This window comes from Prinia subflava, chromosome 12 (genome assembly GCF_021018805.1).
Source record: "Prinia subflava isolate CZ2003 ecotype Zambia chromosome 12, Cam_Psub_1.2, whole genome shotgun sequence".
NCBI classification, from domain to species: Eukaryota; Metazoa; Chordata; class Aves; order Passeriformes; family Cisticolidae; genus Prinia; species Prinia subflava.
The window spans coordinates 11,835,903-11,859,137 of record NC_086258.1 but is presented as its reverse complement, the minus strand read 5'-3'; the positions used below and the strand labels follow the sequence as shown (position 1 = coordinate 11,859,137).

General features: G+C 61.0%; 1 protein-coding gene across 11 annotated transcripts in view; it reads left to right on the top strand.

The window, feature by feature from the left end:
• The window catches only part of RBFOX3 (RNA binding fox-1 homolog 3), a 129,464-nt gene that overhangs the window by 49,466 nt on the left and 56,763 nt on the right, over positions 1 to 23,235 (top strand). For all 11 annotated transcript variants that reach the window (XM_063410014.1, XM_063410011.1, XM_063410021.1 and 8 more), the window contains one exon: positions 11,916 to 12,031. The gene's annotated coding sequence lies outside the window, so the exon portion shown is untranslated. The remainder of the gene's footprint in view (positions 1 to 11,915; positions 12,032 to 23,235) is intronic.

Below are 23,235 nucleotides of genomic sequence, written 5' to 3'. Positions count from 1 at the left end.
CAGGTGGAACGAGGGCTGAGAGGGCATCTTCCCTGCTCTTGCCCTTGCTGCATGCACTTTCCCAATTCGCTGCAGGAATTAAGATGGGCTTTTGCCGACTAAGAGGTGTTAAACGGCTCTAAATACTCTTCACACTGCAATATCTCCACCACAGCATTTAATCGAGTGCCACAGAAATGCCTATAAATAAACGTAATGCGCCTGTGCCAGTTCCCTCCCACGGCATCTCAGAGCTCGCAAGAAAGTCGGCGAGTGCCTTGTGCTTGGGCTGCAGCTCCTGCCCTCCCCTCCCATTCCTGTCCTCCTGTCCCCTCTCCACCCCTGCCCTTCACTCCCTGTTCCTACCCTTTTCTTTTGTCCCCTTTTCCCCCATCTGAGAGTGAGGAGATCCAGCCTGGGGGTGTCCAACCATCCCCACCGGAATGCAGCTGCAGGAGTGAGGATGGGAGGTGTGGGAGCAGCAGCCCAGTCCTGTGCCACAGGGCCCATGAGACAGGACTGGGAAGCTCCTTGCAGTTGTCCCCCCATTGTCCCCTGGGGGCCACATCCCATGGGCACCCCGGCATCAGCCAGCACAGCCAGGAGCAAATGCAGGGCTGGGGAATGAGCAGCAGGAAGGGCACGGAGCGTTTCAAGGCTGTTTGTGCTGCTCTTGCATCTGTATGTGAGTCCAGACTCCTTTGTGATTGGAGATCTGCATACACCAAACCAGATGGATTTCCCACCAGGCTGCCTTAAATCTCTGGCATCTCAGCCCTTGAGTCCAAGCAGACAAAATATGTGTGGGGCTTTAGCTGTTGCAAAAGGCACTTTACACGTTGCTTTGGGGCTGCTGCTGCACGGCAGTGCCTCCTGAGAAACACTGTGAAATTCCTTCCACATTCCATTCCCAGAGCCTTTATTACAGAAAATAAACGATCTTAAGGAAAGGGAGGAGTGGGCAGCAGCCACTCCTTGGCAGTTCTGGTGCTCCTTGGCTGTGCCAGGTGCTCCTTGGTGTCCCTGTGGCCGCAGGGCAGAGCTGGCTGTGTGTCAGGGCTGTCCCTGTTGGCACTCCCTGGCGAGGCTGCTCTGTGTCCCCAGGCGGGCACTGGGGGGCTGTGGGGTGCCTGGGGCACCCCTGTGCCGGCACCCTCTCTCCAAGGGAGCCCTGGGGCTTCGCTGAGGATCCTCAGCCAAACGAGATCCCTAAATAGGCTCCTCAGCCTGTCAGTTGACTGCCTCTTCAGTGCTGATGAGCCACTCTGGTGTTACTATTTAAAATCCTAATTGCTTTAATCAGCTCGCCTTTAGCCACCGCAGCCAGCAGCGAGTCCAGGGGCTGAGAGCTCCGCTCGCCCCCAGCGCAGCTGCGGGCACCCAGCACCGAGCCTGCAGGTGCCCGGCGCCCCTCTGGGCCCCCAGCATCCCTGTGGCTCTGCCCTGGCACACGCTGGTGGCACAGCTGGCAGGACAGCGGTGAGACAGTGATGGGGTGACTGCAGAGCTGAGCACAAGTCCCCTGGGCAGGGGCAGGACAAGAACTTTAATGGATGAGGAGAAGAGGAGCTGCTGTTAGCACGGACTGACAGATGCCAGCACTTTAATGAGCTGGGAATTCCCATGTCCTCTTCCTGCGCTCGCCTTTATCCCCGGGAATTCTTTTCCAGGGTAAAAGCAGCTTCCTCCCCGGGTTTCAGTGCTCACCAGCCCACTCCTGCCTCCGCGGCTCCTCCAGGCGCAGCCTCGGGGTGTTCCTCATCCTGAGCGGGCGCAGGGCGCGGGGGCGCGGGGCAGAGCTCTCCCGGGGCTGCGCTCGCAGCCAGCCTCGCTGGGATGGTGGGAGATGCCGGATTTAAATAGCACGGCGCTTCCCTGGCGAGGGAGCCTTGCGGCAAAGACACCCACGCGGCTGCGCCGAGGAGGACGAGGAGGAGGAGGATGCTGCTGATCGGCGCCTGACACCGGCTGCGCCGGGCAGGGCAGGAGATGCAAAGCCCCAAATCTGGGGGTGCAGCGCTGCCCTGGGGAAGTCCTCCTGGCCGTCATTGCCCCTCTCTGGTTCCCCTCGCAGGCGTGTGGCACACGGGGATCCCCGGCTCTGGTTGCCTTCCTCAGCACGAGGCTTTGCACCGGCAGGAAGCTGGGCTGGCCGGAGGGAGCTGGCAGAGGAGGGGCAGGGATGCCGGGTGCTGAGCGCTGGCAGGGCCCGCAGGCCGGGAGGAAATGAGCAGGAAGCTGCCCGCTGTGGCCGGGGCTGCCGAGCTCCCCGCCGGGGCTGGCGGCTCTCCGCTGCGGCTCCTCCGCTCCTGCCAAGCCTGGCAGCAGGGAAGGCATTTGCCAGGGGCCGGTGCTGGCACCCCGGGCGAGAGTGCCAGTTCTTGGGGACCGGCTGCCCCCGCCTTCTGTTGTGCCTAGCTTGGCTCCTGCGGGGCACCACGTCCCACCTGCAGCCCCCGAGCCTGTGCCAGGCGGGCCCTGGTCCCCATCCCGCTGGGTGTGTGCCTGCTCCACCTCCTGCCCCAGCTCCCCCTGTGCTGGCTTTGGGGGCAGAGGTGTCTCCAGCCCTGGGAGCATCTCTCCCTCGGGGCCTGGGGCCCCCCACACCCGTCCTTGTGCCGCGGCAGCCTGGCCACCGCTGGCATTCCCGGTGATGGATGGCTGACACGCAGCAGCGGCCCCGGGGCTGTGTTGTCCCAGAATATTCCTGGATGAGCGGAAAACCTCATACAGGGAATTGTTCAACTCGCAGCAGCCTTCCTGGGGAGTGAGGACATCTCTGCATTTATTCAAGGACATCCCTTCTCAATTAAATCCCTGCATGGGCTAAACAAGCGGGCTGCTGAGATCAAAGGGGTTTTTTTTTTCCACTCTTTTTTTCCCCCAAATCTTTTAAATGATGCAGTGGAGGGAGTGTGGTGTGTTTGCCTTCCACACGCCTGGTGGGGAGGAGAAACCGCATTTACATTCCCGTAAAGGTGTTTCCCTGTGCCAGTGCGGGTCTGGGGGAGTTTGTAAGTGATAGCCATGGGGCGATGGCGCCGGGCGGCTGCAGTGGCCGTGGGCGAGCCCAGAGATGCGGGGTGGTTGGGTGGGATTGCCCGCCCGGAGCTCTGTGTGTGGCCAGTGGCCGGTTTGCCGCAGCCTCGGTCCGGGGGGCTCCGGGGGGCTCAGGCCCTGCCCGGCCCGTGCCGGGGCTGCAGCCCGGCTGTCCCCCCGCCCCGCCCCGGGCTCCCCGGGGATTGATGGTGTCGTTAAAGCGTCAGGCTGGCCCGGGGCCGGCCCCGCTGCCGGCCGGGATTTATGGTGGAATCTGCCTCGGTGAAGGTTTTATCACCGCTGTTAAAGAGCCGAGCGTGTGCCGGGGGCCGGGCAGGGAGGGTCTGCTGTGCCCATCATTGCTGGTGATGGGGTCACTTCCCCGGGCACGCTCAGGTGGGGCAGGGCCACGAAGGATGCGGCGGGATGCTGCAGCTGCCCGTGCCGGCCGTGCCGGTCCCTGTGCCGGCAGCACTGTGGGACTGCGCTCGGTGGGAGCCCCGCGGGTCAGCGCTCCCTGCAGCGGGACGTGGGCCGAGGTTTTTGGGCGTGCACGGCCCGGGGCCACCCGGGTCTGAGCGCTGCCCACCCCGCGGTCTGACCTCCTCCCGCTCCCTCTGCCATGGATCTGTCAGTTAAGAAATCGATCCCTTTGCCACCAGCCCGGTCTCCTTTTTCCTTTTAAATGGTGTCACTCTGCTATTTCCTGGCCTCTCTAATAGATTTTTATATAATCACTACAGTGCACTTTTAAAGAGCGATAGATCACTTTCATTGCTTTTCCCCGTGATTAATTTCCCATAATAGTCCTCTGTAACACCAAGGCAAAGAGAGGAGAGCAAAGAAAGCCCCCACATTATCCACTTTGTGCTCCGAGTATAAATGAATTAGATTTAATTTTTGTTTAATTGTTTCCATAGCTCAGCCTCTGCTAACTTTGCAGGATAATTTATTTTGCAGTCTTGGGGAAAAGAAGGAAAGAGGGTCCCTGTGCCACGCTTTGCCCGCAGCAGCCGTTAATTACTGAGCTGATTGCCTTCCCTGCCTGATGAAGCCGTGGATTGGAGGGTCCTGTCACAGCCCAGGGCCATGGCTGGAGGGCAGAGAAGAGCCGAGCTGGGCATGTGGGATGTTCCCTGGGCACGTGGGATGTTCCGTGTGTCTCCACATGCAAGGGCTGTAATGTGTGAGTGGTGTGTTCCTCTCCGTGCAGGGGACCTTGGCTTCTGGGAGGAACCCAATCCCAGCCGTACCCCACATCCCCTGCCTGGTGTCTGGAGAGCAGGGACGGGCTCTGGAATCACTTCTCAGCATCCTCCACTCTGCCGGCCCACGGCCACCGACACCGGCTCCGTCCCGCCCCGGCAGAGCCTGGGCAGAGCAGGGGGACAGAGCCGGGCTCTGCCCATTAATCACCGACTGCGGGGGCACCGGGGCTGCTTAGAATGCGCCGGCAGTGCCGAGGTGAGAGCAGGAGCTCCAGAGAGCCGCGGCTAATCTGCTCCCTCGGAGACGGGCTACCTTCGGCCTGTTAATCAGTTGCAGTAATTACAATCCCAACTTTACATGTGGAATGTTAATTAAAGGACGGGACACGGGGATCTGCAGCCTGGCAGCGAGTGGTGTGCCTGGTGCTGAGGGGTTGGAGGGCCTGGGGGTCATGGGGCATCTCCAGCTCATCTGCTGCTCCCTTCACCGAGCACAGAGATGGGCACAGGGGCTGGGGCCGGGGCAGGCAGGCTGTGGCTGCTGGCATGTGGCACTGCACTGGGGAGCCCAAAGCTGATGCAGGATCCAGACGTGGCCTTGTGGAGGGCGATGACAGGGCTGGCCAGGGTCACACTGCTGGCCTGTCCTGTCCCTTGGTCCCAGAAGTTTGTTCCTGTCTGTCCTCCCTTGGGCAGCTCAGCTCTGGGAATGGGGCTCACCAGTTTACTCCTGAATTTCACGAGGTCCCCTGAGCAGCAGCTCCTCTCCCTGTCATACCCATCCTCCTCCCTGGGGAGGGGCCCCTCGCAGATCCTGCCCTCGCCGGGGGCTGCTGCCTGTGCCAGGAGCTGGCGGGTGCTGCCTGGTGCCGTGTGGCTCCTGCAGGCACAGCCCCAGTCCCTGCCTGGTCCCTGTCCTGTCCCTGCCTCTGCAGAGCCCCATGCCGTGAGGCTCTGAGCAGCATCGACTGACTGACACTGAGCTGCACTTGTCCCTTGCCTGTCCCCAAGGCATGTGCGCCGCCCTGTCAGCCTGCAGCCCCTCGGCTGCTGCATTGGTGCCCTTGGCTGCACTTGCCTGGCCCAGGGGGCTGGGGAGCCCTGGGGGGCTGAGGCTGCCAAGAGAATCCTGTGGGTCCTTGGAGGGGCTGAGAGTCTGGGTGCAAGGAGAGCAGATCCCAGCTGAGCCCTCTCTGAGCTGGCGGTGGCAGGGATGGTGCTGTCCCTGCAGATGGTGCAGGTGTTGTTGGAGGAGGGATGTTGGGGAGAGCCCGGCAGCCGGCGGAGGTGGGGACCAGCCCCGGCACGGCTGGGGGAGTCATTAAAACCCCGGTCAGCAGCAGGGAGCGGCACTGAGCAATCTGCTGGGGCGTCAGTGCCCTGGATTATTGCTGTGAGCAGCTGAAGGAGAGCAGGGAAGAGGCGTGAGCTGAGAGGAATGACAAAGAGGGGAAGGAGAGGAAGAGGCCCTGGAGGAGGAGGAGGAGGAGGGGGGCGGGAGGGAGGCTGGATCGGTGCTGCAGGCAGTGCAGGGTGCTCCAGCAGTGATGCTCTGCTGTCCCAGCAACAGCCTGGTCCCTGCTCCTTGGGCAGGGTGTGGTGTCCCAATGTGTGTCCTGTTGGCCTCGGTGCCCTGTCCCTTGGCAGCCCCCTCCCTGCAGTCCCTGGGGCTGCCAGGCTCCTTTCTTGTGTCACTTTTGTCTTCCTGACAGAGAGTTGGAGTTCTCAGGTCACTCAGGTCCTGCACCCTTGGGAGTTCTGGAGCACAGAAGGACATAAGCATCACATTGGTCTTTCCAGTTCATCCAACCTCCTTTGCATTTCAAATAGTTGCTCCAGGGAGCTGCTCAGAGCAGCAGCTGCTTGTGGGGAGACCTGGAAGAGCCCAGTTTGGATCCACTGCTGTCCCCTTAAGCTTTGTGAATCTGCTGTTGCCTCTGGTTGACCCTCCCAGGCCCATTCTTCCACCTTGGAGCTCCTTGGATCTGTTCTGTGGCCTTTCTCTCTCCCTTAGTCCTCAGGTATTGTTCTCAGCCACGTTTAGGTCACAGGAGGTGGCTCCTGGAGGCCGGAGCGCTGATCCCAGAGCTGCCAGCACAGATCCCACCTTGGATCTTCATCCATCCTTCTGTGCTACAGAGTGCTGGCATTTCTCCATGCAGCAGCTTCCTCCTGGCAAAGCCCCAGCTGGATCACCGTGAGAGGCACACCGAGGCTCTCCGGGTGTTTCCCCCGTGTGCTCCCTGACCGTGGCAGGGTCCCTTGTGCAGGGGATGAAGCTCCTGCCACCTCCCCTGTCCCCATCCCCTGCTGGGACCGGCTGCTCCCGGGGATGCTGCGGATGCTCCTCCTCTGGCTGGGGATGGAGCCAGGAGCCTGCAGCAGCTCACAGGGGGGAGCCTGTGGGATGGACCCAGCTCTTGGCCCTGCACATGGGCCTGGCACAGGGCAGGCTGCCCTCCCCGGGTGCTGTGGGGCTCTCCCAGCAGTGCTGGTGCTGTGGAGTGCCCGGTGTGGGAGCCGGTGGCTCCGGTGCTGCACAGCCCCGCGTTCCGGGCAGCCCCTTCCTGCAGCAGCACCAGATGCTTCCCCTGCAGTTCGAGTTTTCCCATCTCATTCATTTTAGAGATTAATTAAAGTGTTTCCCCTCCCTCTCTCCCAACCAATCTCCCTCCCTCTCTTTTCCCTGTTCCATACAGCTGCACATGGATTTTAGGGTCATGCCTGTTTACATCAGTTATATTTACATTAATGGGTGTTTGTTTTAGGAAAAACAGCAGAAATCCCATAAAAACAAATGTTCTTTGTGTCCCACAACTGGTCCTGCAGCCCCACTGGGGTGGGAGCTCTCTGGGCAGCCCATCCTGCAGCCCCCACCAGGTCTGCATGGGGAGCTCTGCCCTGGGCACTCAGCATCTTTTGGGGGCTGCTGCCAAGTGACCTCCAGTGCTCACGAGGTGGTTGGGTGGGTTTTCCTCACGCCCCTGAGTCCCGTGCCGGGTGGTGGCTGCCAGGCCAGCTGCATGTGTTTGCCAGGGATAATCCCCATCCTGGTGCAGGGATGCTGCTAAAGCGCCTTTGATGGGGCAGGCAGTGGATTCGTTCTTTCATCAGGAGGTTGGAGGAGGGAGAGTGTTAAGAAGAAGAAAGAGAAAGGGGAGGAGGAACGATAATTATTTTTTCCAGTGGCTGCTGGATGCCTTTAAAGTTGCCTTTGTGTTCCCGAGGGTCAGGCCGGGCAGAGCCTGGCCCGGAGCTGCGTGGCGCGGCCGCCTTTGTCGGTGGGGCCGTGGTCTCGGTTATTAACAGGGATATGGAGACCCAGAACCTCAGATCTTCCGTGTGGCTGGTGGGAGGAATGTGCAGGGCTGCCTTATCACGCTCATTTAACTGGTTAATACATCTTCAGAGCAAATAATGCGGGCTGGGGGTGAACTGCTTAACCAACCTCATTACTACTGTGCATTTAGCAGCTTGGAGAAAGATAATACCTTTCAGGTTTGACCCAATTTTAGTTTTTGTTGTCATAACCATGGAAAATCGACCTTCAGAGACCCTCAGCAGTGAGCCTGAATAGGAAGTGATTTACAGCAAAAGTGCCGTGTGGAATGCTTAATGCACTTGTGCAGAAAAACAGACTGCGACCAGCTCCTGGCATCCCCTCGCCAGAGCCAGGGCTGCCCCGGCTGCTGGCACCCTGTCCCTGCTGCAGGGGCTGCCAGCACTGCCCTGCCTGCGGGCACCCCCTCCACGGGGGATGAGGCCCTGCTGGCACAGCTGTGCTGGGGCTGTGCTCACCTGCACAGTGCTGTGTCTGCCTCACTGCAGTGCCAGCGCTCCTCGGGTCAGCCGGAGCAGGGCTGGCCTGGGCACCGCTGCGGCCAGGGCTGGACCTGCTCACTGCAGTGTGAGGGACCCCATGGGCAGTGGAGGACCCTGTGGGCAGTGGGCACCTCATGGGCAGTGGAGGACCCTGTGGTCAGTGTGCACCCCATGGTCAGGATGCACCCCGTGGTCAGTGTGCATCCCATGGTCACTATAGGACCCTATGGTCAGTGTGCACCCTGTGGTCACTACAGGACCCCGTGGTCAGTGTGCACCTCATGGTCAGTGTGCACCCCATGGTCACTACAGGACCCTATGGTCAGTGTGCACCCTGTGATCAGTGTGCACCCCGTGGTCACTACAGGACCCCGTGGTCAGTGTGCACCCCGTGGTCAGTGTGCACCTCATGGTCACTACAGGACCCCGTGGTCAGTGTGCACCCCACAGTCCCCATGCACCCCTGACCACCTCTTGGCCTGGGTGTGCTCAGCCTGGCCAAGCGTGCCAGGGCCTGGCTGTGACCTGCTGATCTTGGCTTTGGCCAGACTCTCCCACCACCGCCAGCCTGTGGCTTTTCTGCTGGTGCCCTTTGCCACCTCGGTGACAGCCCTGCCGCCTCAGTGACAGCCCTGCCGCCACGGTGACAGCCCTGCCGCCGCGCCAGCAGCGTGCCCACGGGTGAGATGTCACCCACACCCAGTGGGGGTGGTTCCCATCGCTTTGGTTTTGTCTGTGGCAGGCAGAGACTTTAGCAGCTCCAGCAGTGGGGGTGCGTGGGACCTTCCTCTTGCTCGTACGGGGAGGAGGGTGGCAGGGAGGTGACAAGCCTTCCTCCCCTTTCCCTGAGGCAGCTGCAAGTGTGGCTCTGCCACCCAAGCCTGTCCCTGTGGTGCTGCTGCTGCTGTGGTGTGTGGGTGGTCCCTGTGGCACGGGATTACAGCTGACAGCAGTGCCTGGGGCTGGGGAGTGCTGGGAGCCGCTGATGCCCACGGGTAGTGGGTGATGCCCGTGGGCTACAGGTGATGCCTGTGGGTTTCAGGCTCCCCCAGCACACCCCTGGGGCCCGAGGAACGCTGGGACCAGATGGTGCCCATGGGATGCAGGCTTCCCCAGCTCAACCCAGCACCCAGAGGCTCTGCTCGCTCCCATGGGAGCTGTGGGAGGAGCGGGGCCCGTGCAGCCAGGGGGGCAGTGGAGCTGCAGCAGTGGGGGTGTGCTCTCCCCCTGCCCCTCCCCAGGGATGCGTTGGGGTGGGGGCACAGCGAGGGCAGGCAGTGCTGGATCACTGTAATTCTGCTGTTTGGCAGCTGAAGGAGAAGCTGTTCCCTCAGCTCAAGAGCTGAAACTCTTTAGCCTTCCTCAGTGTCACCTCCATGGCCATGGATACCTCCAGGTGTGACGTAAGCGAGACCCGGGGAAAAAAACACCTTCTGTTTAGCATCAAAATCCTATTAGTGAGCGCCGTGTTCTGCCGCACAGATATCGGCTGTGGCGCAGATAAGTGGGAAATAGCTGCTGGTCGGGCTGGAGCAGGAGCTGTATCTCAGGCTGCACAGGTGCCGAGTGCTGCTTCAGCAAGTTTGCAGAAAGAAAATTCCTCTCCCCACTCCTCTGCAATCCAGGGAAAAGCACTGCGGGCACCTGCCTCCCAAGCTCCTGCTGCCCCAGCCCTGCCTGCTGCGGGGCATTTCCGTGGCACCCCACTGCCAGAAGGCACCGGGCTCTGCCAGAAGGCGCCGGGCTGGGGCCAGGAGCAGCATCCCGGGAGCCTGGAGGAGCAGCAGAGCTCAGCCTCCTGGAAATGAGCCCTGCCTTGGTGCTGCCCCTGCAGCAGCCGCCAGGCTGGCCCGGGGATTGCGGATGCTGTGGGCAGCTGCATCATCTTTCCATCTCCTCCCTGAGGTGCTGCTGGCTTTGATAAAACCTCTCAGCCTTGCAGGGGTTGGCTTGTTGATCTAATCGCTGTGGTTTAGTGTGCAGTGAGAGCCCGGCGGCTCCTGGGGGAGATGTCCCGCAGGGATCTGCAATTCACTTCCCCATCCCTCCTGGGAAGGAACACTTCCCCAGTGGCAGGGTGCTGCCGATGGTGAGGGATGCTGCTGGTGGGTGAGGGATGCTGCTGGGCCCCCAACACCAGTGGGGAACATGCCAGCCCTCATCCTGCTCTCACATGGGTTTGCTTTTGAAAATAGAAGGTGCTGAAAAAAATCCTGCTGCGTTCGGTTTGCTTCAGAGATGCAATTGGGTTTTCCTCGTGTTTGTCTCATCCTGCACTCGCTGCACACAGTTGGAGGGGTTCAGTCTGGGGCAAACCCCACAGTGTGAGCCCCCTCTGAGCCCCCCAGCTCCATCGTGGTTCCTGGTCACACACAAACCACAGCAGGGAGGGAAGAGGCACTGGTGGCAGAGCTCGTGGAAGGGGACAGCCACCGGGCGTTGAGGGGACACCAAGGGGGTTGGGGACCAGCTGTGACAGACCAGCATTAAAGAGGCTGGGATGGAAGGGCTGGGGAGTGACACTGCTGAGCTCTAGCTGTGCCTGCTGATCAGGAGCAGAGCCTAATGAGCAGGACTAATGAAGCAGGAGGGGAATTCCAGCAAGTCTGGGGAGTGACTGGGATGTTCAGTGTATCTCTGTGGGTTCTCTGTAGTCTGTCCCCAAATCAGTGACGGTGCCCATTGCAGGGATGGTGCCCACTCCCAGCAGCCTGCTTGCTGTGCTGGGTGACTGCAGGTGCCAGTCCCAGAGTGGGTGCCTCAATCTGCTCCTGGGGCCAGCATCCAAGCACCTCTGTAGGTGGATTTTTACTGCCTCTTGGATTTTTACTGGCTCTGCACTGCTGGGAAGCCCATCCCTGTCTGGGAACTGCACTGCTGGGGTTACTGGAATGTGCTGGGATAGTGTTTGGGAGACACTGTTGGCTTCACACAGCCCTGGCCAGCAGCCTGCCCCAGGGATCGCTGCAGAGCCAGCCTGGGGGCCCGGCTCCCCTCCCACCCGCTCTTGGCCATGGCTGCTTCAGGAGGGGATTTGCAGCCACACCACGGCGGGCAGGTCTTGTCTCCCTCTTCTCCTTGGTTTTTAATGAGCCAACCTTGGAGGACCTTGAGCGCCGCTCCTGCAGCTCTGCTGTGACTTATCTCCCAGCTTCTGCCCCTGTTCCACCGCGGGGATAAATCTGGGCTCCCAGTGCGGGGCCGCTGCTCTGAGCCCGTCCCACCGCACGGTGCAGGTGCCATAACTCACGGCACGAGGGGGTGCCTGGCCGAGCTGCCAGGGGGACGTCGCTGCTCTGTGCTGTGATGGATGGGCTGCCCGGGGGAACAGGGAAAAAGTCCCATTACAATGGGGGACAAGCTGTTAAATTATCTCCTGTTCAACCTGGATCAGGGAAAATCAAGTGTGGAGCTGCTGGTGGCCTCCAGAGAGCCTTTGTGGGAACAGTTGGGTTGGGGACTTTTTTCCTTTAGGAAGAAGTCTTTGCCTTTCCTTGTCTCCATCCCGTGCACTCGTCTGAGGCCAGGGCTGGTGCTCTCCGGGAGGCAGGACCAGCCTCAGCATTTTGTGTCAGTGCAGAGGCTGGGACATGTCCCGCTGGGGACCCCGAGCAGCCAAACGCTGTTCCCTGGGCCGAACACGCTTCCCTCTCCTCAGGGGCTTTACTGGGCAGGGTCCTGCCTCTGCTCGTGTCAGGGGCTGCTCCAGAGCTGCTCCCCAGCAGCAGTGAGATAATTGTGCTGTTAAAGGAGTGGGTCCCCAGAGCTGTGGCGCTCTGAGGCGCCGAGCTCTGCCACGTCCTCCCCCGTTATTAGCGGCGGTGCCCACACAGGGACGGGACTGGAGCCTCTCCCTCTCTCTTCCAGGCTGAGAAACTGCTGCTGTGAGACCCCGACGGCTCTTCCTGACAGCTTGGAGGGGTGAACACCAGTGCGAGCTCCCACCTGCCACCACACCTGAGGCACCTGCTCTTGGTCTTCAGGTACGTTGTTTCCACCTAGCAATCCTGGTAGGGGAGGGCACGGAGATATTTTTTGGTTGAGAATGAAGATGCTGCTTCCCATGGCTGTGCCTGGGCCAGCAGCTCGCAATCAGCCCACCGGGGACTTTGCACCAGCACTGGGTACAGATCCTGTGTGTCCAGACTCGTGTGATGACCTGGCAAAGGGGAATGTTGCTGGGAGAAGCCACGTCTGCTCCAATCCTCATGGGATATGGTGTGGGGGGGTCTGGTCCTACCCAGTGATCAGTGCCAGCCATCTCCCTCCTGCCTGCTGCAGGAGTGCAGAGGGCCTGGAGCGTGCAGGACCAGGGTGGTGCCCCTGCACAGGAAGGGGCTGTGCCATGGTGCACACACAGCCCTGCACGGGAAGGGGCTGTGCCATGGTGCACACACAGCCCTGCAGGGAGGGGGCTGTGCCATGGTGCACACACAGCCCTGCACGGGAAGGGGCTGTGCCATGGTGCACACACAGCCCTGCAGGGAAGGGGCTGTGCCATGGTGCACACACAGCCCTGCAGGGAAGGGGCTGTGCCATGGTGCACACACAGCCCTGCACGGGAAGGGGCTGTGCCATGGTGCACACACAGCCCTGCACGTCGCAGCCCTGCTGGACCCGCCGAGCCCCGGCTCCTGGCACCGACCGTGCTGCAAACTCCCCTCAGGGCTGCGTGCGGCTCCGTGTGGTCCGGGCTGAACCCATCACCGTCAGTTCACATTACACGGACTGGAACCCCCCTCGTGCTGACACCAGTCTGCACTGGGAGCTCACACCAGCTTGAGGATGAGTTAAAATTTAAAGCTCCCGAAGGCAGTGGGACTCTCTCCACCAGACGAGGCAATTTCCCTGTTTGTTCCCAGCACTGCAAGCACCCACAGGTTCAGCAGGTGCTCACAGGGCCGTGGCCATGCTGTGGCAGCCATGGTGGCCAGGGGCTAGGCTCTGCTTGGGGCTGTTCTGCCACGGAATTTGTTTTCCAGTGCTCTCTCCGCCAACTGCTGTGCTGGGGGGCCGCCAGAGCTGGGCCTGCTCTTCTCCCAGCTGGCAGTAGCCAAGGGGAACGCCTGGGCAGGAGGAGTGCCCGTGGGGCCCTGCAGCTCCAGTGGGCTTGGCACTCCGCAGGACTCCCAGCGTGGAGGGCTGTGTGCGCCCCCCTGGCTGTGCTGCTCACAGCACACTGGCTCCTCCGCTCTGCCCCAGCCCCAGGTGCCTGCTCGGGAATCATGGAATGGGAGCGAGAGCTTCTCGTCCCTTGCTGGGTACAGGTCGTCCAGAATGTGGGATTAGAGCGGCCGTGCAGATGGATTCCCCAGCTGCATTAATCAGTTCAGAGGCAGCAAAGGCAGCTGAGCTCTGTGCATCACCTTGAAGCTCTTTTTTTTTGTCTTTAGAAAACTTTGGGTGGATGTTATTGCTCATGAAAGCAAGGGGCTGATCATGCTGGGAAGGAGCAGGCGTAGTGTGGGCTGGCACTATTATGCAAGCTTCCCACATGCCGCTCTGCCAGTGCACTCCGTTCCAGAACAACAGCACGCGCCCGCGTGCCAGCCCCGAGCCACCCCCGGGTCTGCCGGAGCCCCACGGTGCCCACTCGCCCTCACCGGGCCCTGCCTGGCCGTGCTGCTGCCTCCTGCCCCCGCTCTGCCCCACGGGCAGGCAGTGTTGGGGCAGAGGGGTGCATGGTCCCACCCAGCCCCACAGCGCTGTGGATCAGCTGCTGTGAGCGTCCTGGCCAAACTGGGAGCACGGGGAGGTTCTCCCAGCACGTTGTGCTGCACTGGGGCCTGTCTGGCTGCTGGGGCTGGGACTGTGCCACCTTTCAGGGGACAGATTGTCACCCCAGCCATAGTGTACCCTGTGCCCCTCCATGGGGAGGGCTGTGCCTTGTCTGCAGGGCCAGTGCAGCTGCCAGCACCTGCCCTGGGCAGCAGGGCAAAAGCTGGTTCACTGGAGCTCAGGCCACCAAGCCTCTTCCCCATCCAGCTTTTCTGCCTGCTGCTTTCCTCCTCCTCTCCTGGAGCCCGGCTGGGCTCTGTGTGAGGCTCAGGGCTGCTGGCCATGGGGCGTGTGGGTGCTGGTGCCGAGCTTGGGGCTCACTGGGCTGGTGGGGAGCGGCCTGGAGCCAACGCAGAGCCCCTGCGGCGACTCCCCCCATCATCCCCAAGCCTGCCGGAGGCCCCCGCGGGAGGAGAGCGCTCCTTCAAGGAAGACTTGGAGATGAGCAATGGAAAACATCTGACAGGGGAGCCCTTGAGGCGCTTTTGTTCCAGCGAGTGGGAGTGTGAGATCCGCTCAGACATGAAAGGCTGCGCAGCTCCGTCCCCAAAGCCACGGCGAGGAGGGGGCCGGGGGCTGTGCGGCTGCACCGGGAGGTCATCCCGGGAACGGCTGGCACCGGGATCCCCCTCCTCCCTCCCTCCCCTTCCAGCAACTAAATTAGGTCACACTTGAAAGTCAGTTTCTTGGCTGTGGATTTAATTTAGCTTTTCCAGGCTAGTTATCATATAATAAATTCCAGGAGATTTATAGAAAACATGCCCAGGGAGGCTTAGCCAGTGTGTAACAAGATTTGTGCCTCTTTCCTGCTGTTGAGCAGCTCTGGCGAGCGCAGTGCTGCCGGCAGATGTGCAGGCAGGGCTGGCAGCCCCGGGGGAGCTCCCAGGGAGGCAGGGCAGCCCCAGAAATTGGGGAGGGGGCATCACCCCCCAACTCTCTGGGGCACGGGAGGGTCCCAAGTGCAGCTGTCCCCTGCCCTGGCTGCCCACCAGCCATAAATTACCTGGAGCGGGTGCATTCCTGTGGCCGTTCATCACTTGTCTTCTGGCCTTGGCTCAGCGTGGCCAATGCCAAGCACAAGCCCATCCCAGTGGTGCTGGTAGGTGCCCAGAGGCACCACGGTGGTGAGCAGCCAGAGAGGAACCTTTGGGGTCACCTGGTGCCCTTTTCCTGCAGGGGTGACGTGTGTGGGACGTCCCTGCTGGGGGGTACCTTGTCCCCTCCCTGCCCTGGCTCTCGGAGCACAGGCACCATGAGACAGAGCTAAAATCGGCCTCTCTTGGCTTTCCCCACTGCTGGGGTGCGTTTTCTGCCATGGTGGGGAAGGCTGAGCAGGGAAAGGTGCTGGAGCCCAGAGGGATTTGTGGCAGTGGAGCACTCGGCAGGGCAGTGCTGGGAGCTGGAGCTGGAGCCCAGAGGGATTTGTGGCAGTGGAGCACTCGGCAGGGCAGTGCTGGGAGCTGGAGCTGGAGCTGGAGCCCAGAGGGATTTGTGGCAGTGGAGCACTCGGCAGGGCAGTGCTGGGAGCTGGAGCCCAGAGGGATTTGTGGCAGTGGAGCACTCGGCAGGGCAGTGCTGGGAGCTGGAGCTGGAGCTGGAGTCCACAGGGATTTGTGGCAATGGAGCACTTGGCAGTGCAGTGCTGGGAGCCGGCGGCTCGCACGGAGGGCACTGCCAGCGCTCCTGCTTCGCTCCCTGCTAACGCCGCCCAATTAGTGTCTTATTAGTCACTCCGTGTGTTAAGGCATTAGAAACAATTAAGGGTGAGAAGAGTTTCCAGATGTAGCGGCAAGCGCTGGAGCTGGGAGCTGGCAGCTCGGCTGGCTGCTCCCATATGGAAGGGATCTTGCTCACAGTGGGACTCGCTGCGGGGCCACGGGGCCAGCGTGGCCATCGGGATGGGGGGGCTCCTGCTGGACAGCCCTGGGGACAGTGCCCACCTCTGCTGTCAGCAGTGCAGCTGGGGCAGAGGTGGGATGGAGCCCCAGCAGGGGCTGGTGGATGTAGGAAGCTGCTGGGATGCCCATGGATGGGGGCACAGCTGGGTGTGCTCACTGGGATTGGGTTTGCTCAAACCAAACATTTATTTACTGTTGCAGCTGGGTGTGAGTGAATCCCTCTGGCAGCTCCACGCTGTCCTGGCGATAAACCAGGGCTGGAGAAGCGCCTGGCTGTGAGCAGCAACCCTGGAGCATCTGGGACATGGCATGTGGGGGACAACTGCCTCGACAGAGACAGCGCCGTGCTGTGACACTTTTAGGTGCAGAAGTAGCACAAGCAGAGCCGAATGTGACTTCAGAGCCCAAAATTCAAGTGGCTTCAGCTCCCCAGAAACAGACCCTGGGAGCTGGAGATGCAGTTCTTGGGATGTTGGGGTGCTGCTGTGAATTCTTCCCCACATGCAAGGTGGGCCACACTCCCACCATTGCCCCGCACCCCATGGTACTCTAGAGGTCACCAGCCAAGGGTCACCGAGGTGGTGGTGGCTGTGGCCAGCACAGGCAGTTTCTCCCCGGCACGAAACATCTCACCCTGTGATGAGCACTCTGGGAGGGTTCCCTGTCACTCTTGGAGCACCGTGAGATGCTGCCGTGCAGCAGGGCAGTGGAGAGGGGCACAGCGGCCTTCAGTGCATTGAAATAATTTCTCTGCACTCTCCCCATGGCGAGGAGCAGTGCGTGGACAGATGATATTTTGGGTGACCTTGTACTGTGAGCGGTGCCCTTGGCTGTGGGAGCGGCGGGAGGCGGCAGCGGTGCCACAGCCTGCTCACCCCACGGGAGCCTGTCAGGGAGCCAGGGCTGGGAGGGGTGTGGAGTGAACCAGGGGATGGAGCCAGAGCCCGACAGCCATAAGGTGATGGCTGCAGGGAAATTCAACGTGCACTGCGATCCGCGGCGCTCTGGGCTGTGGGAAGGGTGTGGTGTGCCCAGTGAGGCTGTCCTGGGCTCCCAGCAGCTCCTCCAGCCTGCGTCCCTGGCTCTTCACCTCGGCAGCAGGATCACTCCGTGCTCCCTCTGCTCTTCCTTGGGAAGGGCCTGAGTTTTCTCCGGGGGCTGAGGCAGCAGTGCCTGCAGCAGGCGCGGTGGGGCCGAGGTGCCTGGGACACACTGGGTGTTGTGCCCAGGAGGGCAGCAGGTAGAAAGGCTTTTGCCACGTGAAGTTTCTTTCAGAGCTGCGATCTGTTCCCGAGGGAACAGATCCAAGGCAGGGAAAATTGCATTGCAAGGTGCAGTTTTGCTGTCGAAGAGTCACCCTGGGCAGGCTCAGCATCTCTGGCAGCCTTGCAGCCTCCTACGAACTCCGTGCGGGCTGCAGCACCGAGAGGTGTCCTAAATTGGGGAAGGAACAAGGAGCTCTTGGCACTCGCCTGGAGCATCATTTGCATTCCGGCGCAGCTCCCGGCTGCGAGGGAGGCGGGGGCCCGGCAGCCGCGGGGTGAGGAGCGGGGCCGCCCGCCAGCTCCGGCTGCCGGAGCATCCCGTGGGACCGCTGCGGAGGGGGCTGTGACTCGGGGATCACCGTGCACCAGGTTTCTTGTTTTCGTTCTTCTCTGAACTTTGTGTCCAAGTTCTCTGTCCCAAGATTTGTGCCTTTGCTTCTTCCAAACGGGAGTCGCCGTCTCGCTCTGGGGGTGCCCGGGGATGCGATCCCTGCCGAGGCACGGTGGAGCCGGCTGTGTTCCCGTCTGTCCTGTGCTCTCCGGGATGGAGGAGGCGCACGGACTGTGGGGAGCAGCGGGGCCGGGCAGTGCCCGCAGATGGCTCCGGGCAGTGCCCGCAGATGGCTCCGGGCAGCCTGTGGCAGTGCCCCGCGGGGTGCTGGCCCTGCCCTGGGGCTGGCGGGACAGATCCCGCCGGGATCCTCTCTAAGCCGGGATGTGTCGAGGGCAGGGCGAGGCGGGCACCGGAGCCTGTGGGGGTCTCGTGGGCCCCGAGCGCAGCAGGTCAGGGCGCAGGGCCCCGAAATGTCCTGGAGTCCCTGGAGGGAGTGCCGGGGCCGAAGCGCTGCCGCTGTGCCCGGCGTGCCCGGCTGAGACGGGAGCGCTGTGAGGCTGATCGGGGAGCCCTGCAGTGCCGGGGGGCACCGGGGGCTGTCCTGCCGAGGTGTCCCGGTCAGAGCTGTGTGCCGGGATGGGGCGGGGTGCCCCGTGTGCTGCGGGTGTTGCCGGTGCTCGGCTGCGGCGCATCACCCGCCGCGCCGCTGCCAGGCTGCCGCCCAGCATCTGAGCAGCTCCGCTTACTTAACATGCAGCAAGTGTTGTACTCGGAGAAATTTAGACGTAATTTTTTTGTGCTCGCATGTAAATGTGGGTAGGTGCTGTCCTGATTGATGGCAATTAGCATTTTCTAACGGTAACAGATGTTCGGATTGCCAGGAGGCTGGTACCTAACGCCCACACTGCCATCTGTTCCGCTGGGCACTGCCTGGGGAAGCGGCACCAGCGCTGCGGACCTGCGGGGCCGTGCTGGGGTGTGTTTAACAGCAGTGTGCAGGGGGGGTTTATTATGCCCTTTTTTCTGGGGGAAAATAATAATAATAAAGACGTTTTCAGGTTTATAAATAGTACACTGTTTATTATGGGATGGAGACTTTCCATCTGATCAGCAGCCTGGATTGCTGCACAGTTAGTGAAACAGTCTGGACAGCACAAGGAGCAGGTTTCCAGGGGATGCAGTGGGAAGGAGTCAGGTGGAGTGGCCCGTGGGTGTTCATGGACAAAGCCCCCATCCTCTGCCAGCTCTCCATGGCAGCTGGTCACTGCTTGTGGGGACAAGGTCTGCTCTGCTGTGGGCATCTCTTGTCAGCTCTGGGATGGAAGAAGTGAAACATCTGTGTGTTGTTTGAAGGGGTTTAAAGGTGTGTCTTAGGAAGAGACCCAGAGCCCTGAGCCCAGTCCTGCTGTCTGGGCAGTCCCACTGCAGCCCCTTTCCTCTCCCAGTGCCTGTCCCTCCTTATTGCCTCCTGCTTCCCTTTGTATGCAGCCTTTTACACCCATTTTTCTTGTGCTGACCTTGTCCTTTAGCTTGACCAGGTCCCCCCAGTGCCCATTCCCTACGTATTTACAGAGAAGCTTTGATTTGGCTCAGACCAGCTCCTCTGTCCTGTTCCTTCTGTGTGCTCCTGGGCAGCCCTCCCTGCTCCCCCAGCCTGACCCTCCCTGGCAGGGGCATCCCATGGCACGGATCCAGCGCCAGCCAAGCTGGCACAGCCGCCAGAGCTTCCTGTGCCAGGCAGCCCAGGAGCACACTCACACTCACACGCTCACACTCGCACGCTCACTCACACGCTCACACTCACATGCTCACACTCACTCTTCTCCCAGATGCTGGAGCCGGTGACTCAGAGTCAGCCCGTGGCTGAGTAATGCTCTGAGATGTGTCTCCATGTGGTTCCCAGGTTGGAGCAGATGCTTCCATGTTCAGTGCTTTGGACTTTGTGCTGCTCAGTCTCAGGGCCTGCCAGCCCCCTCCAGGCTGACCCCTCCTCCTGCCCCCTCATCCCACTGGACTGCCCAGCCACTCACATTCCCAGCGAATTGTGGCGTGAGCTGCATTAGCTACAGGCAGATCTTACCTGTTTGTCGTGTATTTCCACCTTGGTTTTCCCTGAGCTCCTGTTCTGCATGATGGGGGCTGGGGGTCTTTCCCTGCCCTGACTCCTCTCATCTCCAGCGCTGTGGCCCGGTGCAGCTTGGCCTGGTGTGTTGGGCCAGTTCTGGGGGGTTTCTGGGATGGAGGACGTGCTGTCCCTGGCACAGGACCCGGTGGGGGCATGGGAGTCACCACACTGGGCAGAGGAGCTTTCAGGCAGATTTGGGATGAGCCAAAGCCGCATGCTCATGTGAGAGGTTCAGCCCTTGGTGCAGTGCTGGCACCGACGCACCTGGTGATGCCTGGGAGGTGTGTGTGGGCTTCGGATGGGAAATGTGTGCTGGGGACAATGATTTGGGCTGGGGACGGGGATTTGGGCTGGGGACAGGGTGAGGGGCTCGAGTGCAGACAGGCTTCTCCCCCACACTTGTTTTTTTTTTTGGAAAACAAGTCTGCTTAGTCTTTGTTTCTTCCCCTCACTTCTCAAATTCATCTGGGAAAACTTCCCTGGGTGCTCGCAGAGGTGTCACCAGCCCGACAGCTTGTGCTGCTCTAATAAAATGGCTCCGTAGCAGAGGGTTTGATCTATTTTTAAAGCGAGCTCCGCGCTGTCTCCTCCCGCCCTCCCACTGGCAGCGAGGCAGAGCCCGAAGGCTCCTGGGAGCGCGGCAGCAGCCGGAGCCCAGCCCGTGCCACGGCCCTGCCAGCAGCGGTGCCCGGCCGGCCTGTCCCCATCCCTGCTCTCCGGGCTGGGAAATGCTCCAGGGAGCAGGACAGGGCTCCCTCCGCTGCTGTGCCAGGGAGAGGAGCTCTCTGCGTGGTTTTTATCCCTCCAAGCGGTGACTGTGCTGTATAAATTAACATAGGGAAACTTCGCTGCACTTGGAAGTTCGGTATTTTCTGCTTGTTTGATGCCCCGTTATTAAAACTCAATTTCTACGAATAACATCCTTTAAATAGAATTCGTCTTCCAGCGATGACTCATCGCAGAGCAGCAGCTCCTCGCAGGAGAAGGCAGCACGAGGGCAGGTCTGGCACTTGCAGCCTTGGGAATCCCCAGATCAGTGCCCGGGGCTTTGCCGAGTGCAGGGGAAGCCGCCCTGGTTGCTCTGCTGCCCCTCCTGCTGCCCATCCCGCTGCCTCCTGCAGGGGAGAAGAGGTGGATTTTAGGTGTTCACTCGGTGGGATGTCAAATGGGGTCTGGACAGCAGCAGGATGGACGGGCTGGGGCTGAGGGGCTCCTCTCCAGAGCTGTTTCACCAGCACATCTGCACAGGGCAGGTTTTCCCCAGGGAGGAAGAGGAGTGCACAAGCCAATCTCCCAGCCCAGGCAGTGTCAGGCTGGGGCAGCTCCAAGTGGTCCTGAGCTCCTGCAAAAATGAGTTTTCTCCGTGCTCTTGCCTCCTCCCTGGGCTGTGCTCGCTCCGGTTCACAGGTTCCTGCCAGGATTATTATTCTTTCAGGTCTGACATCTGTTAAGGTGACAGCAGCAGGGGAGAGGGAAGGGATTGGAACAAATTTCTCATAAAAAGTAGCTAAGTTGATGAAACCATTACGGTGCCTGCATCCGGCACTCCATCACGGTGACACAGCGGGGACAGCGACTGAGCTTTCCCCCGGGCGGGCGAGGCCAGCCCTCTGTCCCGCCCATCCCCGTCCCCGGCTGAGCCCGCACTCAGCTCTGTTCCCGCTCCCGTCCCACAGCCTGAGCTCCCTGCATTTGACCATTCCTCCGTGCTGGTGCTGCTGTGCCCTGCGAGGGTCCTGGAGCGGCCCTGGGACCCCCAGCGCTGTGGCAGAGCCGGGGCTGGGGCAGATGGGGACACCAGTGGAGAGAAAACAGGACTGAGTGCTGGATTCCCAGAGCATTTCCCTGCTGGGGAGCATCCCGGGGCTGCGGGCAGGGCTGGGATTAGCCCAGCGAGGCTGGGGGCTGTTTGCCACCAAGGTGATGGTCAGGATGGATCCCCTGTGGTTCTTGGGCATAGCATCTGCTAGGCTAAACGTGGTGAGACTCTGCTGGCCCTGGCCCATGTCCAGCCAAGCTCCCTGGGCTTTAAATCCTGCCAGTGCCTTTCCTGCAGAGGTGCTGCTCCAGGGACCATGAAGAGCCAAGAGAACTTCAGAAAAGGCAGCTAATCTCCAGACCATGCCTCAGAAATGGTTTTAATCCTTTTTCCACCCCCACAGCCTCCTTCATTTTCAGCTAGAAGTGGTCACCCCTGTTAAGTGCTCGCTCCTGGGCTGAGTACTGAGCTGGTGGAGGAGGCGCTGGGATGTGGAAGGAAAACCCTTTTTCCTGGAGGCGTTGAGCTATTCCTTACCGTGACCTAGATGTCAGTTTAATGCTCCGACAAGTCCCAAGCCTCACATATGAAGTTGCCCAGGGGAAGAGGATATTTCAGGAACACAGAAGCTGCTCAGCAGTGGTAAAGTGCACGAGCTTTCCCTGGCAGGAGCCGTGCTGAGCCTCCGTCTGCTCTGCCATGCCAGCCATGGAGCGGTGCCCCCTCTCCTCGGGTGTGAGCACAGTGCCCGGGCAGTGGGAGGGTCCGTGGTGCTCTGGCACACGATGGCAGCGCCGTGCAGAGCCCGAGGGGCCCAGTGGGAACGGGAGCTGCTGGTGCTGCCTGCCCCAGGGCAGGAACAGTCCCAGCTCCATCCCGTGCTCCACAGCAGAGGCTGGGCGTGGGCTGCCAGAAGCAGCAATGCGCAGGTAGAGGTGCCCAGTGCCATGGTAAATCTGGGTTTGCACTCTCAGCCATCACTGCCTCCCTGCCCATACCCGGGTGGTTGTGTTCCCCTTTCCCCCTCACTCCCCTGCTCCCTGTGCCTGCTGGATTTGGGTGCATTCCTGGGGCTCTGCCAGGGGTGGTCCTGCTGGGTCCCCCCTCTCCTTGCTACTGCCACCAGAGTCTTTGTGGCACAAAGCACAATCACAAAGTTGATGCTTCCATCTTGTGTTCCCCCGCACCTGTGAGTTCCCCTGTGGATGATTTAGAGCTGAAAGCCTGGGCTCTGGCACTGGGAGAGGGTTCCCGAGATAAAATAATCTCTGCCAGCAGCTGAAGTGACAGAAGCCCCATTAACAGCAGCATATGCCTGGGAACACCCGTGCTGCGCGGGAGGACGAGGCGGGCCGGGGGAGCAGGCAGCAGCAGCCCACGGTAGGGGGATGTGGGAGCGGTAATTACTCTGCTGCCATCGGGATGCGCCGTGCTAATTTACAGCCTTAGTGGATTCAGGATGTGATTCTTCCTCCTGAGCCTGGGCAGGGCTGTCCCCTGGTGCAGGCAGCCGTAATTATCCACATTTAACTGAGGGCTTCTAAAATGCATTTGTCTTGCAGCATGTGAGTGTAATTGCTGAGAATTAAATACAAATGCAGTTGTGGCTGGAGCAGGACCTCGTCTGACAGGGAGCACATGGAGCTGGGGCTCCCTGGGCTGCACCCCGGCCCTCCGTGCTGGCAGGGAGGGACACTGCTGCCAGTTGGAGCTGGGGAGGATTTGGGGGGTCCTGGGCATCGCCCCGGCACAGCCCTTCCCTCCTGACTGGTCTGACTGGATGGATGTGCTGATGGTAGGAACCAGGCAGCCTGTGAGTATTCCTGGGGATGTGCTGGTTTAGCCCCTCTCCCAGCTGGGGCTGGGGCTGCCTGTGTTTGTTTGACTTGATGTGTGTGTTTGTGGACACCAGGGCTGCATGGCCAGCGCTGGGCCATTCCTCACGTGCAGGGCTCTCTGCTGAGGGGTCCTGCTGTCCTGCTGCTCTGGGCTCTAGCCCCAGCCCCAGCTTTCCTGCACACTGTCAGC